This window comes from Schistocerca serialis, chromosome 2 (genome assembly GCF_023864345.2).
Source record: "Schistocerca serialis cubense isolate TAMUIC-IGC-003099 chromosome 2, iqSchSeri2.2, whole genome shotgun sequence".
Taxonomy (NCBI): domain Eukaryota; kingdom Metazoa; phylum Arthropoda; class Insecta; order Orthoptera; family Acrididae; genus Schistocerca; species Schistocerca serialis.
This window is the reverse complement of record NC_064639.1, coordinates 305,155,388-305,170,335: the sequence shown is the minus strand read 5'-3', so window position 1 is coordinate 305,170,335 and position 14,948 is coordinate 305,155,388. Positions and strand designations below refer to the sequence as shown.

General features: G+C 45.5%; 1 non-coding gene across 1 annotated transcript; it reads right to left on the bottom strand.

The window, feature by feature from the left end:
- Nucleotides 1-6,971: 6,971 nt before the first annotated feature.
- Trnastop-uca (transfer RNA opal suppressor (anticodon UCA)) lies at nt 6,972-7,058 on the bottom strand. Its single transcript has one exon. It is a non-coding gene; the product is annotated as a tRNA-Sec (tRNA).
- Between the last annotated feature and the right edge of the window lie 7,890 nt (nt 7,059-14,948).

The following is a 14,948-nucleotide window of genomic DNA, read 5'->3' as shown; positions in this document are numbered from 1 at the left end:
ACACCTGTTATACCGTTTTCTGCTGCTGTTGATATTACCCGATACTCATCTGTCCAGAAATCCTTGTCTTCCTTGCACTTCACTTCACTGACCCCTACTATATTTAGATTGAGCCTTTGCATTTCCCTTTTCAGATTTTCTAGTTTCCCTACCACGTTCAAGCTTCTGACATTCCACGCCCCGACTCGTAGAACGTTATCCTTTCGTTGATTATTCAATCTTTTTCTCATGGTAACCTCCCCCTTGGCAGTCCCCTCCCGGAGATCCGAATGGGAGACTATTCCGGAATCTTTTGCCAATGGAGAGATCATCATGACACTTCTTCAATTACAGGCCACATGTCCTGGGGATACACGTTACGTGTCTTTAATGCAATGGTTTCCATTGTCTTCTGCATCCTCATGTCGTTGACAATTGCTGATTCTTCCGCCTTTAGGGGTAATTTCCCACCCCTAGGACAAGAGAGTGCCCTGAACCTATATCCGCTCCTCCGCCCTCTTTGACAAGGCTGTTGGCAGAATGAGGCTGACTTCTTATGCCGGAAGTCTTCGGCAGCCAATGCTGATTATTTATCAAAATGTAGGCAGTGGCGGGGATCGAACCCGGGACCGAAGACGTTTTTGATTATGAACCAAAGACGCTACCCCCCCTTTTTTTTTTAATCTCATTTTGTTCGCTTTTCTTCGTTGCATCTGCTCGGGGCGGACGTCGTAAGACATCCATTTAAGTTCGTTGTTGATCGATTAACTGAGTTTTATTATTACAGAGGGCACGTAACCCTCTGACCGAACACGCTGAGCTACCGTGCCGGCTGCCCTAGACCACTACCGTCATATATAGTACACCGTTTAGTTTTCGTTCCAGGTACCGGAACTAAATTCCTCCTCCCCGTGTCTCTGAACATCTGCCCCTCCCCATTGTCCATCTCCTCCTCCTCCTCCTCCTCCCCCCACCCTCACCTGTCTCTCTTACTGGCTTTAACTTTCTTTCATTGATGTTGCAAACTAAACCTTGATTGCCTTGATTGGTAATTGAAGTCACTTAAAATGAATACACCTTATATATAAGGCAGAATCGATTACTCAAATGGTTTAAATACCCTGCTATCGTTCAAAAAATGGTTCAGATGGCCCTGAGCACTATGGGACTTAACATCTGAGGTCATCAGTCCCCTACAACTTAGAACTACTTGAACCTAACTAACCTAAGGACATCACACACATCCATGCCCGAGGCAGGATTCGAACCTGCGACCGTAGCGGTCGCGCGGTTCCAGACTGAAGCGCCTAGAACTGCTCAGCCACAACGGCCGGCCCTGCATAGAACTAAGGTACGCGTGCAGTCGATGTTGATGTAGCGTTCTCAACACCGACGTTTTTGAGGGTCCCGATTCTCGCGCAGTTTGTCTGCTACTGATGTGCGGATTAGCAGCGAGAGCAGCTAAAACACTTACTTAGGCATCATCATTCGTTGCAGGTCGTGGTTGACGTTTCACATGTGGCTGAACACTTCCTGTTTCCTTAAATAACGTAACTATCCGACACTTGGATGATGTCGTCCAGCATACCGAGCAGCATAGATAGCACACGCCCGTTGGGCATTTGATCACAATAGCCATACATCAACACGATATCGACCTTTTCCGCAATTGGTAAACGGTCCATTTTAACACGAAGTAAATACCGTCCGCACTGCCGGAATGTTACGTGATATCACGCACTTATACGTTTGTGACTATTACAGCACCAACTGTCACAAAGCGAAAAAAGTGGTCCAACTAAAACATTCATATGTCTTTACGTACTACACGATTATGTAATAAAAAATGGGGGTTCCTATTTAAAAAACGCAGTTGATATTCGTTTGACCTATGGCAGTGCCATCTAGCGGGCCAACCATAGCGCCAGCTGGTTTCCCCCTTCAAGCTAGACGAGTTTCGTTCTTTGTAGTTTTTTCGTTTGATACTTATTTCGTGACATATTTGGCCCAGTGACTATCAATGGACCACCCTGTATATACTGCATCGGTGGCCAGCGTAACTGGATACGCAGATTATCGGAAAACTTGGGTGTCAGCACTCTAACCACCAATGGTTAGACTGCTGACACTTACGTTTTCAGATAATCCGCGTATCCAGTTATGCTGGCCAGTGATGCGATATATATTTTTTATCACAATATTATTATTGGCACTGCACCGATCTTCCATCAGCACATCGATTGCAGAAAGAAACTCATCAACGTTGTGATCCTGAACAATCACAAGATTTCTCCGAAATCAAGGGGAAATTTTCCCTCCAAAATTTTTAGAACATCTGTGGGTTCTAGTTTTTGGCCCCAATAGTTTGTCTCATTTGAATATATCTTGAAGCAAGCATGCAAAATACCTTGCCTATTCTGATAGGTGGCTGGGTTAAATGCCTGTTTTCTTACTCTGTCTTGTTGGCCTCTGGAACAATAGTTATTCAAGAAAGCCCTTCTTGGAAATCGTAATACTTTAGATATTTTTCAGACACCTCAGTAGCCCATAAGACTGGATCACCGTGCATGAAATCTGCCACTAATTTAATCTTTTGTGTGTCATTCCAGATATTCGGAATGACATATTTGAATGACAGTACGATGTCATGCGTCTCCCAACGTCCAGCGAGAAAGTGGCGAACTGAGTTACCTGGTGCATGTTTTCTTACATGAGATAGGCAGAAACACATGGCACTGCTCCCATAACATGATGTGTGGGGGGTCCACTAGCGCAGTGTGCCCATTGTTATGCTTATTGCACTTGACGTGGCTGCTTACGCTAGATGCATCATCTGCACCAAAGACAGATGTGCCATCTTCTAGTAGTTTCACATTATTTTTATGTCAGTAATTCCAAGGTGTATGACTTTCATATCCTCACATAATTGGTGCAAGAGATTTCTATGGCCCATATCATGCTTTGATAGTTTATTTTCCATGATTTCATAAGCGTGCACTTCCATATCATGTAAATGTTTATAGCACGCCGTTTCGACATAAGCATGAATGAGTTTCCTTTGGTCTTCACTCCATTGCACTATGTGATCATTATACATCTGCTACATTATAGAGAATGTTGTTTCAGTGGTTTCCTCAGCTTATTTACTTTGGTTAGCTACCCAATTGGACATTTCTTTCTTCTTAGAAGAAACGTTGTCAATTAGTTTTTTGTCTTTTTTTGTCTATTTGTTTGTTGTTCCAATTGAAATCTCATCTACTCAGTGAGATAACTCTGTAACAGCTTCGTCAATTTTTGCTTGCCCATTTTACATTCGCTCATACTGACTTAATCTGCAGTAGTGTATATCGTATTCACTTTTTCCGGCATAGAATCTATCTCATTGTGGTTGGTTACAATGCGCGTTGGTTCTTCTGCAGTAGAATCTATCGTATTTACTTTTCCCTCGATTTAATCTATCGTGTCTACTTCTTTCATTATGGAATATAACATATTTACTTTTGTTGCAATCTGATTCACGGGACTTACTATAGACTCTAGTGTTGCTCTCACGTTGTTCATTTTCTGTTCTGTAGTTAGTACCATCGCAGTTTCTGGCACAGTTTCAGATTTGGCAGCAACTGATTTCACGCCACTGCACCTAGATCCAGGCTAGGTAAATCCATCATGAAAGTTGAGGTAACATTCAGACTACGAAATTATTAATTTAATAGCTCTTGAAGACTTGAAATAATTAGTGATGTTAAATGGAACTACACCAGTCATAATCGTTATTTGGACACAACTATGTCTGATCAATTAAAAAATCATCTCGTAGTGCTATATCAAACAGTGCTACGTTAACAGAACATGTGATACGTAATTAATTAATTAAAAGTCATAGGAAAATGTAAAATACTCTTATGGCAAAAATTATGCCCTCTACAGATATTTTTATCTATTAATGTAGCTAAGAGAGAATATCTTTTGGGACATTCAGAGCAGAATTCGATACTATGAATTTTAATGAGGTCGAAGCAATATTGGTCAACTTGCGTGGGTGATCCTGGTAAATATATGTCTGGATTTGGTTGATGCCGTTTTGGTTCAGGTTTTCTATATTACAAGTCGTCGTCCGGATCGATGTCGCACATGCAACAAAGCATACTAATCTACCGGGTGTTAATGTGTGGTAAGGATTTTCAGGAGCCCAGCACACGCAGTTGTGGCAGTTCACAGTACCGTTCAGTTTGAATTGCGCCTCGTCATGCCAGATAACCGTCTTGGAAAACCGTTCATCCTCGTGAAGCATGCCACCAGACCACTGGCAGCACTCCATCCTTCGATCCACATCGTTCCCGTTCATAGCGTGCAGCGATCTTGGAAAGTACCACTTTTCAGCCTTCAGAATTCGCCGTAAGCTTGATGGGCTTACCCAACTTTCACGTGCTCTATGCTTCACAGGGTGACACAGTAAATTGTTGCAACACGGTGCCGCTGGGAACTGGACTCGTTGGTATTTTTGGTGAACCGGAGTACGGTAAATTGTCCTCGTTGGTGGTTCAGTTCCGTACGCATTAAGCCGTTACCGTTGCACCGCAATCATGTTTACGCCTCTCTCTCTCTTTACATATTCATCAAAGTTTGGCACGACACTATAATAAACAAAGTGCAGGTTTTCTTTTAAAATCAACTGCGAGAAAGAAAGTGTTGTGGATTCTATGAAAAAGTGCTCCTTGCTATCGTTTGAACTACGACCGTCGTTCTCCTGTCAAAAAGATGGACATATCACAAACAGCAGTCGCGCATCAGATGACAGCAGTCGTGGGCACGGAAGCAACTATTATAGTAGACAATCGGGAAGTAACTCGCATCAGCGGCAAGATCCATCATCCCAACAAAACTCGCGAAGTGAGTGGCAAAACACCAATTAAAAGGAAAGGAACAATAAGAGATGAAATAACGAAATAACGGGAGATGGCGTAATGGATGTGTGTGATGTCTTCAGGTTAAGTTACGTTGAAGTACTTCTAAGTCTAGGGGACTGATGACCTCAGCTGTTAAGTCCCATAGTGCTTAGAGCCATTCTCTCTCCTCCTGGCAGACGCCGTCGTGTCGAAGAAAAACAAACTGCATGTAGGAGTGGAAATGCATACCTGTGTTGATTCATTGTGCCTTCCTGTATGGCGAGGTCACCCAAGAAATGCCTCGAAAACATTCCTCAGGCCATAACGATCTATCCTGCAACCTAGACCCTTCCAACGATTGTTGAAGGGTGTTTGCTTTCAGACAATTCGCGCTGTACGCGCCATCTGTCCGATAGAGCATAAAACGTGAGTCATCTAATAAGGCTACCTGTCGCCACTCGGTTATGTCCAGTTGCAGTATTGGCCTGCAAATTCCAGTCTTCGTAGCCGACGGACAGAAGTTAGCGTGATTGCAAGAACCGGGCGCCAGCTGCGGAGGCCAAAACGCAGCAGAGTGGCTGAACGGTCGCTGAGGAGACACTGTTGGAACCCCTTCGTTCATATGGGCCGTCAGTTCCTGAACAGTAGCACCTCTGTTCGCCCGCAAGCATGTCAGCGGCCGTCGTTCAAACTGTCGTCTTTGCCTCAAGGTGCACCACAGTTCCCTCCAAGCCGGATATGGATAGCACCCTTTTCTCATGCACAGTATACTTTAACCACGAGGGCAACCGAACAGTTTACGAACTTAGCCGTTTCGGGAATGCTTCCACCGGTGGCCCGAAAGCCAATGATCATGCCCTTTTGGACGTTGCTCCGGGACTTAGCCGCTGGACGAGGCTGCCGGGCAAAGATAAGGAAAAGAGATAAGGAAAGGACAGAACACACTTTATTGTCTATAATAAATCATACAATCACCGTTGATCTTTATTTTACAATTGCCATTGCCGACTTTCGCCCATAAGAAGAGGTACTCATCAGCATTTAACTTCTTCTTCCTTCTCGTAGTCAAAGCAAATGGCATGCTTGGAACAAGAGTACCATAAGGCTGTTTAGCCAAGAGTCCTGTAGTCTCAACTATACTCCGTGTCTTCCAAGCCAAAATTTTAGCATCTGGAAATGCTTCAAGGCCATCATAATCTGCTTGATTGCCCCATACAACAGCAAGTGTCAACCAGGTACTACCTCCAAACACTGCTTGTACATCGCAGGTAAAGTTCAGATGGAGTCCACGAAAAGCATTTGGACCTACAATCAATTGCTGTTTATTAAACTGTCCAGCCAAGTCAATATCAATCGCCTTCAAACTGCGATACACAGGTACATTGCGCCGCCAGCGACGACGCCATGCACGTCGCAGAGGCATTGCTGTGGCAATTACAACGACTATGTTGTGTTCCGAGTACCCCGGACACGCTTTATTTAATCCCCACTGCTAGTGCTACCACCCCCCATGTGTGAGTGGTTATTGCACTTTGATGTCGAATATCAGGGGTGAATGATAGGGACTGAATGATATTTTGCAAAACTATGAATGGATACTGGCAAAATTTTAATCGGCATGTGAACTGGCACTGTCTGGAACAAGGCATCTTTTGTAGAGAATGCATGAGTTTCGAGCAGGTAATAGTAATAGCATTACAAAATATGATGAAATGAGGAAAGCATTATACAAACAATACAAAAATGCTTTAAAAATGGTTCAAATTTCTCTAAGCACTACGGAACTTAACATCTGAGGTCACCAGTCCCATAGACTTAGAACTACTTAAACCTAACTAACCTAAGGTCATCACACACACTCATGCCCGAGGCAAGGTTCGAACCTGCGACCGTAGCAGCAGCGCGGTTCCAGACTGAACCGCCTAGAACCGCTCGGTCACAGCTTTAAGTCTTTGGTTGAGTCATGAGGCGGGACTGAATTTTTAGCCTTTCGCTTTACTCAGCGAATGGAATAAAGCTACGCGAAGTTACAGGAATAGCTATAGGAAAACAGAAACCAAGAAACGCATGTATAATAATAACTAGCTCCGCCGTCTCGTACTACATCGCCCAGCAGGTGGAATCGAACCACTCTGACGTTAATCAGCTACAGGTTTGAAGCCTGCACACCGGACCACCGGAGCTCAGCTGGGCAAACACTTTTTCTTTTGCGTTCTATTTAAAGGAAAACTACGTATACAAACATCATACGAGAACTTCTATAAGTTTGCAATTCAGTTTCTAGAGTTTGTTAATAAAGAAGGTAATTTTCCCTCTAGGAACATCCATGGAGCTGTTCGCACGAAATGTGCGTGTAAAAGTAAAGGCTCGTCGATCTCCTCACCACGACCCGTTGCCCACCCCTGCCGCGCAAGCTCCCGAGAGTGTGCAGATGCGCAACTTATCCTGACTGCGACTCGTTTATTAAGTGCAGTAACGGGTCAGACGTTCAGCGACAAACGTTCTGTACTGTTAGAGTTCGTTTGCGAATAACTTCTACATGTTTTCTACGTTTTCAGAAGATGCGTGTATCGTTCTCATAATTGCACCAGAGCTTGAATACACATTTACGTGCAGACTAGGCGACGCCTGTAGAAAATGAAAAACTGTTCTTTTTAGACTATAGTTCACCTAATAACTTACGATATTTTTGAAGTATTCTAGGTGGCAGAAGGTCTGAATCAGAGGCTCAGACTGTTCTGCGATCATGTAGGCTGCAGATTCCTCGACTTGCGCCATAAGGTGGTGGCGTTTCGGGTTCCGCTAAATAGGTCAGGTGTCCACTACACACAGGAGGCGGCTACACGGGAGCAGGGACTGTGTGGCTTGGACTGGACGGTTTTTTAGGTTAGACAGTCTCGGGAAAAATCAAAAAGGGCTCCAGTCTCAAAGGGTACAGGGCAAAGAAATGACGAGAATCGACCAAGCAACAGTCGGTATTGTAGTTGTAAATTGTCGTACCTGTGTTGGAAACGTATCAGAGCTTCAAGGGCTGAGTGAAAGCACTGAAGCTGAAATCGTTATAGGAACAGAAAGCTGGCGAAAGCCCAATTTTTACAGAGGCGCAAATCGTGTTCAGAAATGATAGGTTAAATAAAGTAGGTGGTGGTATGTTTGTGTCTGTTGGTAGCAGTTTATCTTGTAGTGAAGTTGAAATAGGTAGTTCCTGCGAATTACTATGGGTAGAGATTGAACTCAACAGCCGTACCAAAATAATAATTGGCTCCTTCTACCGACCCCCCGACTCAGATGATACACTCCTGGAAATGGAAAAAAGAACACATTGACACCGGTGTGTCAGACCCACAATACTTGCTCCGGACACTGCGAGAGGGCTGTACAAGCAATGATCACACGCACGGCACAGCGGACACACCAGGAACCGCGGTGTTGGCCGTCGAATGGCGCTAGCTGCGCAGCATTTGTGCACCGCCGCCGTCAGTGTCAGCCAGTTTGCCGTGGCATACGGAGCTCCATCGCAGTCTTTAACACTGGTAGCATGCCTCGACAGCGTGGACGTGAACCGTATGTGCAGTTGACGGACGTTGAGCGAGGGCGTATAGTGGGCATGCGGGAGGCCGGGTGGACGTACCGCCGAATTGCTCAACACGTGGGGCGTGAGGTCTCCACAGTACATCGATGTTGTCGCCAGTGGTCGGCGGAAGGTGCACGTGCCCGTCGACCTGGGACCGGACCGCAGCGACGCACGGATGCACGCCAAGACCGTAGGATCCTACGCAGTGCCGTAGGGGACCGCACCGCCACATCCCAGCAAATTAGGGACACTGTTGCTCCTGGGGTATCGGCGAGGACCATTCGCAACCGTCTCCATGAAGCTGGGCTACGGTCCCGCACACCGTTAGGCCGTCTTCCGCTCACGCCCCAACATCGTGCAGCCCGCCTCCAGTGGTGTCGCGACAGGCGTGAATGGAGGGACGAATGGAGACGTGTCGTCTTCAGCGATGAGAGTCGCTTCTGCCTTGGTGCCAATGATGGTCGTATGCGTGTTTGGCGCCGTGCAGGTGAGCGCCACAATCAGGACTGCATACGGTTGAGGCACACAGGGCCAACACCCGGCATCAAGGTGTGGGGAGCGATCTCCTACACTGGCCGTACACCACTGGTGATCGTCGAGGGGACACTGAATAGTGCACGGTACATCCAAACCGTCATCGAACCCATCGTTCTACCATTCCTAGACCGGCAAGGGAACTTGCTGTTCCAACAGGACAATGCACGTCCGCATGTATCCCGTGCCACCCAACGTGCTCTAGAAGGTGTAAGTCAACTACCCTGGCCAGCAAGATCTCCGGATCTGTCCCCCATTGAGCATATTTGGGACTGGATGAAGCGTCGTCTCACGCGGCCTGCACGTCCAGCACGAACGCTGGTCCAACTGAGGCGCCAGGTGGAAATGGCATGGCAAGCCGTTCCACAGGACTACATCCAGGATCTCTACGATCGTCTCCATGGGAGAATAGCAGCCTGCATTGCTGCGAAAGGTGGATATACACTGTACTAGCGCCGACATTGTGCATGCTCTGTTGTCTGTGTCTATGTGCCTGTGGTTCTGTCAGTGTGATCATGTGATGTATCTGACCCCAGGAATGTGTCAATAAAGTTTCCCCTTCCTGGGACAATGAATTCACGGTGTTCTTATTTCAATTTCCAGGAGTGTATATTAGCTGAATAATTCAAAGAAAACTCATTACAAATAAGTAGCCCACTCTTACAGTTATAATGGTGGAGTCTTCAATCTACCCTCGATATGTTGGCGAAAATACATGTTCAAAGCCGGTGGTAGACAGAAAACATCTTCCGAAATTGTACTAAATGCTTTCTATGAGAATTACTTTGAACAATTAGTTCATGAGCCCACACGAATTGCAAATGGTTGCGAAAACGCATTTGACCTCTTAGCCACAAATAATCTTGATCTAATAGAGAGCATCATGACAAATACAGGGATTAGTGAACACACGGTCATTGTAGCAAGGCTCAAAACCATATCAACCAAAACCACTATAAATAAACGCAAAATATATCAGTTTAAAACAGCAGATAAAAATTCGCTTGATGCGTTCCTAAGAGAGAGTCTCCATTTCCTCCAAGCTAATTATGTAAGTGTAGATCAGATATGGCTCAAATTCAAAGATACAGTATCGGCAGCAGTAGATAGATTCATACCGCGTAAGTTAATAAGAGACGGGACTGATCCACCATGGTACCCAAAACACTGTTGCAGGAGCAACGAAAACAGCATGCCAAATTCAGAAGAACGCAAAATCCTCAAGACTGGCTAAGTTTCACGGAAGCTCGAAATTTAGTGCGGACGACAATGCGAGATGCTTTTAATAGTTTTCACAATGAAGCATTGTCTCAAAATATGGTAGAAAAACCAAAGAGATTCTGGTCGTATGTAAAGCACACCAGTGGCAAAAAACAGTCAATACCGTCACTGCGCGATAGCGATGGAAATGTTACCAAATACAGTTTTCCGTAATTCCTTCACGAAAGAAGAAGAAGTAAATATTCCAGAATTCGAAACCAGAACAGCTGTTAACATGAGTGACATAAAAGTAGATATCTTAGGTGTTACGAAACAACTCAGATCACTTAAAGGCAAGTCTTCCGGTCCAGATGATATACCAGTCAGGTTCCTTTTAGAGCATGCAGACACAGCAGCGCCTTTCTTAGCAATCATATACAACCGCTCACTTGACGAAAGGTCTGTTCCTAAAGACTGGAAAGTAGCACGGGTCACCCCAATATTCAAGAAAGGAAAGAGGAGTAACCCGTTGAATTACAGACCCATATCACTGACTTCAATTTGCAATAGGATTTTGGAGCATATACTGTACTCGAACATTATGAATCACCTCGAAGAAAATGACTTATTGATACATAATCAATACGGATTCAGAAAATATCATTCTTGTGCAACACAGCTAGCTCTTTATTCCCTTGAAGTAATGAGTGCTGTCGACAAGGGATCTCAGATTGATTCCATATTTCTATATTTCCAGAAGGCTTTTGATACCGTTCCTCACAAGCGCCTATTAATCAAATTGCGTTCGTATGGAGTATCGCCTCAGTTGTGTGACTGTATTCATGATTTCCTATCAGAGAGGTCACGGTTCGTAGTGATAGACGGTAAATCATCGAATAGAACAGAAGTGATACCTGGCGTTCCGCAGGGTAGTGTCATAGGCCTTCTGCTGTTCCTGACTTACATAAATGATCTAGGTGATAACCTGAGCAGCCCCCTTAGATTGTTTGCAGATGGCGCTGTAATTTACTGTCTAGTAAAATCATCAGATGACCAATTCCAATTACAAAATGATCTACAGAAAATTACTGTATGGTGCGAAAAGTTTCAATTGGCACTAAACAAAGAAAAGTGCGAGGTCATCCACATAGGTACTGAAAGAAACCCGATAAATTTTGGGTATACGATAAATTGCACAAATCTAAGGGCTGTCAATTCGAATAAATACCTAGGAATTATAATTACGAGCAACTTGAACAGGAAAGACCACATAGATGATATTGTGGGGTAAGCGAAACAAAGACTGCGCGTTGTTGGCAGAACACTTAGAAGAAAGAGACAGCCTACATTACACTTATCCGTCCTCTGCTGGAATACTGCTCCACGGTGTGGGATCCTTACCAGGTGAGGTTGACGGAGGACATCGAAAAAGTACAAAGAAGGACAGCTCGTTTCGTTTTATCGCGCAATAGTGGTGGGAGTGTCATTGATATGATACGCGAGTTGGGGTGGCAGTCACTGAAACAAAGGCGTTTTCTTTGCTGCGAGATCTATTTACGAAATTTCAATCACCAACTTTCTCTTCCAAATGCGAAAATATTTTGTTGACACCCACCTAGGTAGGGAGAAATGATCATAATAATAAAATGAAAGAAATCAGAGCTCGAACGGAAAGATTTAGGTGTTTCTTTTTCCCACGCGCCAATTGACAGTGGAATGGTGTGAAAATGGTTCGATGATCCTTCTGCCAGGCACTTAAGTGTGAACTGCAGAGTAACCATGTAGATGTAGATGTAGATGTAGATGTAGCGATGTGTCAGTGGATCGTACTTCAGACAATGAAAAAGTCCACTATATCCCTGTTTCCTTATTCCTTAGTTTCGGTTTTAGGTCAGATTTGCACTCGTGGTCTATACCCACTTCACACGCCGGGCGAGTGGGTCCTGCCTGTTCCCGCCACTATCGTAGCAAAGCGAGAGCTTCCTTGTTTGTCCTCAGTGTCGTTTCAATCGTAGTGTACGTCACATCGTTAATTGTATCTTGGCGTCTCGTGGTTGTGATTCAGTTCTGACGCGGCGTTGTTTTGCGCCGCGTTGTCGTCCAGAGCTGCCAGGAACATTCCAGACACAGGTACCTTCAGTTTTAGTTTTGACAAATCTACACGACATAAGCAAACAAATTCGTTGGAAATATGATTGGCTTGTGGGCACGATCAAAGTCACTTCAGAAAGAGGTCCACACGGCTTATTTCGATTCTGAATTGTAAGTCTTTTATGTTAAGTTTCTAGACCGCTTCAGGTTGACGGTTCCTTTTGCGCCACGGACAAGCCCCTTTCACTCACTGCGATGGCTTTAATAGTATGGATATTCTGGCGAATGCGGGGGTGGAATATATGACTGTTTGGTTTTTAACCTTCCGCCCGAAGTTGATGACAGTTTCCTCAAGACCATCCTGCTTTCTTTTTGGCACATACGGAATATACGGTGTGAACACTGGTCCGCTCGACATCGTTTACGAGTCTATAGTGGTGTTCGATGCGTGGACATGGTGGGCAAGCAGAATATCCTCTCTAATTTGCAGGTATGTGAATCCCGGTTACATACACTACTGCTATAGACGCGAATATTTAAAACACAGGAAGAAAATGCTGTAGTATGCAAATGATTAACTTTTCAGAGCATTCACGCAAGGTTGGCGCCGGTGGCGACACCTACAACGTGCTGGCATGAGGAAAGTTTCCAACCGATTTCTCATACACAAACAGCAGTTGACTGGAACTCCACTGAAACTGGTGAAACGTTGTTGTGATGCCTCGTGCAAGGAGGAGAAATGCGTACCATCACGCAGATTGAAGACTATCGCGATTGCGGTTTATCGTATCGCGACATTGCTGCTCGCGTTGGTCGAGATTCAGCGACTGTTAGCAGAATATGGAGTCAGTGGGTTCAAGAGGGTAATACGGAACGCCGTGCTGGACCCCAAGGGCCTCGTATCATTACCAGTCGATATGACAGGCATCTTATCCCCATGGGTGTAACGGATCGTGCAGCCACGTCTCGATCCCTGAGTCAACAGATGGGGACGTTTGCAAGACAACAACCATCTGCACGAACAGTTCGACGACGTTTGCAGCAGCGTGGACTACCAGCTCGGAGACCACGGCTGCGGTTACCCTTGACGCTGCATCACAGACAGGAGCGCCTGCGAGGGTGTACTCAACGACGAACCTGGGTGCTCGAATGGCAAAACGTCATTTTTTCCGATGAATCCAGGTTCTGTTTACAGTATCATGATGGTCGCATCCGTGTTTGGCGACATCGCGGTGAACGCACATTGGAAGCGTGTATTCGTCATCGCCATACTGGCGTATCACCCGGCGTGATGGTATGGGGTGCCACTGGTTACACGTCTCTGTCACCTCTTATTCGCATTGACGGCGGATGTGTTACGACCCTTGGCTGTACCCTTCATTCGATCCCTGCCGAAACCCTACATTTCAGCAGGATAATGCACGACCGCATGTTGCAGGTCCTGTACGGGCCTTTCTGGATACAGAAAATGTTCGACTGCTGCCCTGGCCAGCACATTCTCCAGATCTCTCACCAACTGAAAACGAGCAACTGGCCCGTCACAATAAGCCACTCACTACTCTTGATGAACTGTGGTATCGTGTTGAAGCTGCATGGGCAACTGTACCAGTACACGCCATCCAAGCTCTGTTTGACTCAATGCCCAGGTGTATCGAGACCGTTATTACGGCCAGAGGTGGTTGTTCTGGGTACTGATTTCTCAGGATCTATGCACCGAAATTGCGTGGAAATGTAATCACATGTCAGTTCTAGTGTAATATATTTGTCCAATGAATACCCGTTAATCATTTGCATTTCTTCTTGGTGTAGTAACTTTAATGGCCAGTAGTGTTCAATACACAGGGCAAGAAGGGACCTGTTTTATTTGTAGTGAGAGTGGACACCGCCGCACACATTGCCCTCGTCGTGTCACGGTCTTAAAATCCTTTTATGAACAACGTAAAAGGTTAACTTTAGCGGACCTGCTTCCTCAAGTTACAGCCTTAGTATTTAATCAAGTTTTTGAGGGGCAACGCGAGCCATTGCGTAATGGTCCTACAGCATTTTCTCAGTTGACCGCGCGTGGGGGCTTTGCCATGTAGCTTCTGTGCCAACACCACCTTCACTTCAAAACAAGCGTAGACGGACGAAAGGTGGTGAAGAGTCAGACTGTACCTCTTCCATTCTCCGCTCTACTGAACAGATTCCGTCGGAGGAGGCCTCTCCCCTCTCCGAGTTCAGACCGGATGATAATATGTCGATTGCTGTTCAAGAGTTTAAAGCATCCAGCACCTCCTCCAATGTGACTCCCGAGATCGAGACCGCCTCTTCGGAATCACATGAGGATAGATCTCTTCCGGAACTCGGTACTATATCGACGGACTTGACAGTCATCTCAGAGCCTGTAACGCCTTCTCAACCTTCTTCAGCGTCCCCGGATGGGGAAATCATGCCACAGACCGCTGCTGATCTGAACCAGATCGACACATGTGAGCCAGTGGAACATGTGGTGACGGTAAAAGAGACGTACCATCAGTTTCCGTTTCCGTTGACTTCCTCGAGTCGTACGGCCCACCTGTGGAAGAGTGAGGTGTATCCTATGCAAAATGGTTCAAATGGCAATGAGCACTATGGGACTCAACTGCTGAGGTCATTAGTCCCCTAGAACTTAGAACTAGTTAAACCTAACTAACCTAAGGACATCA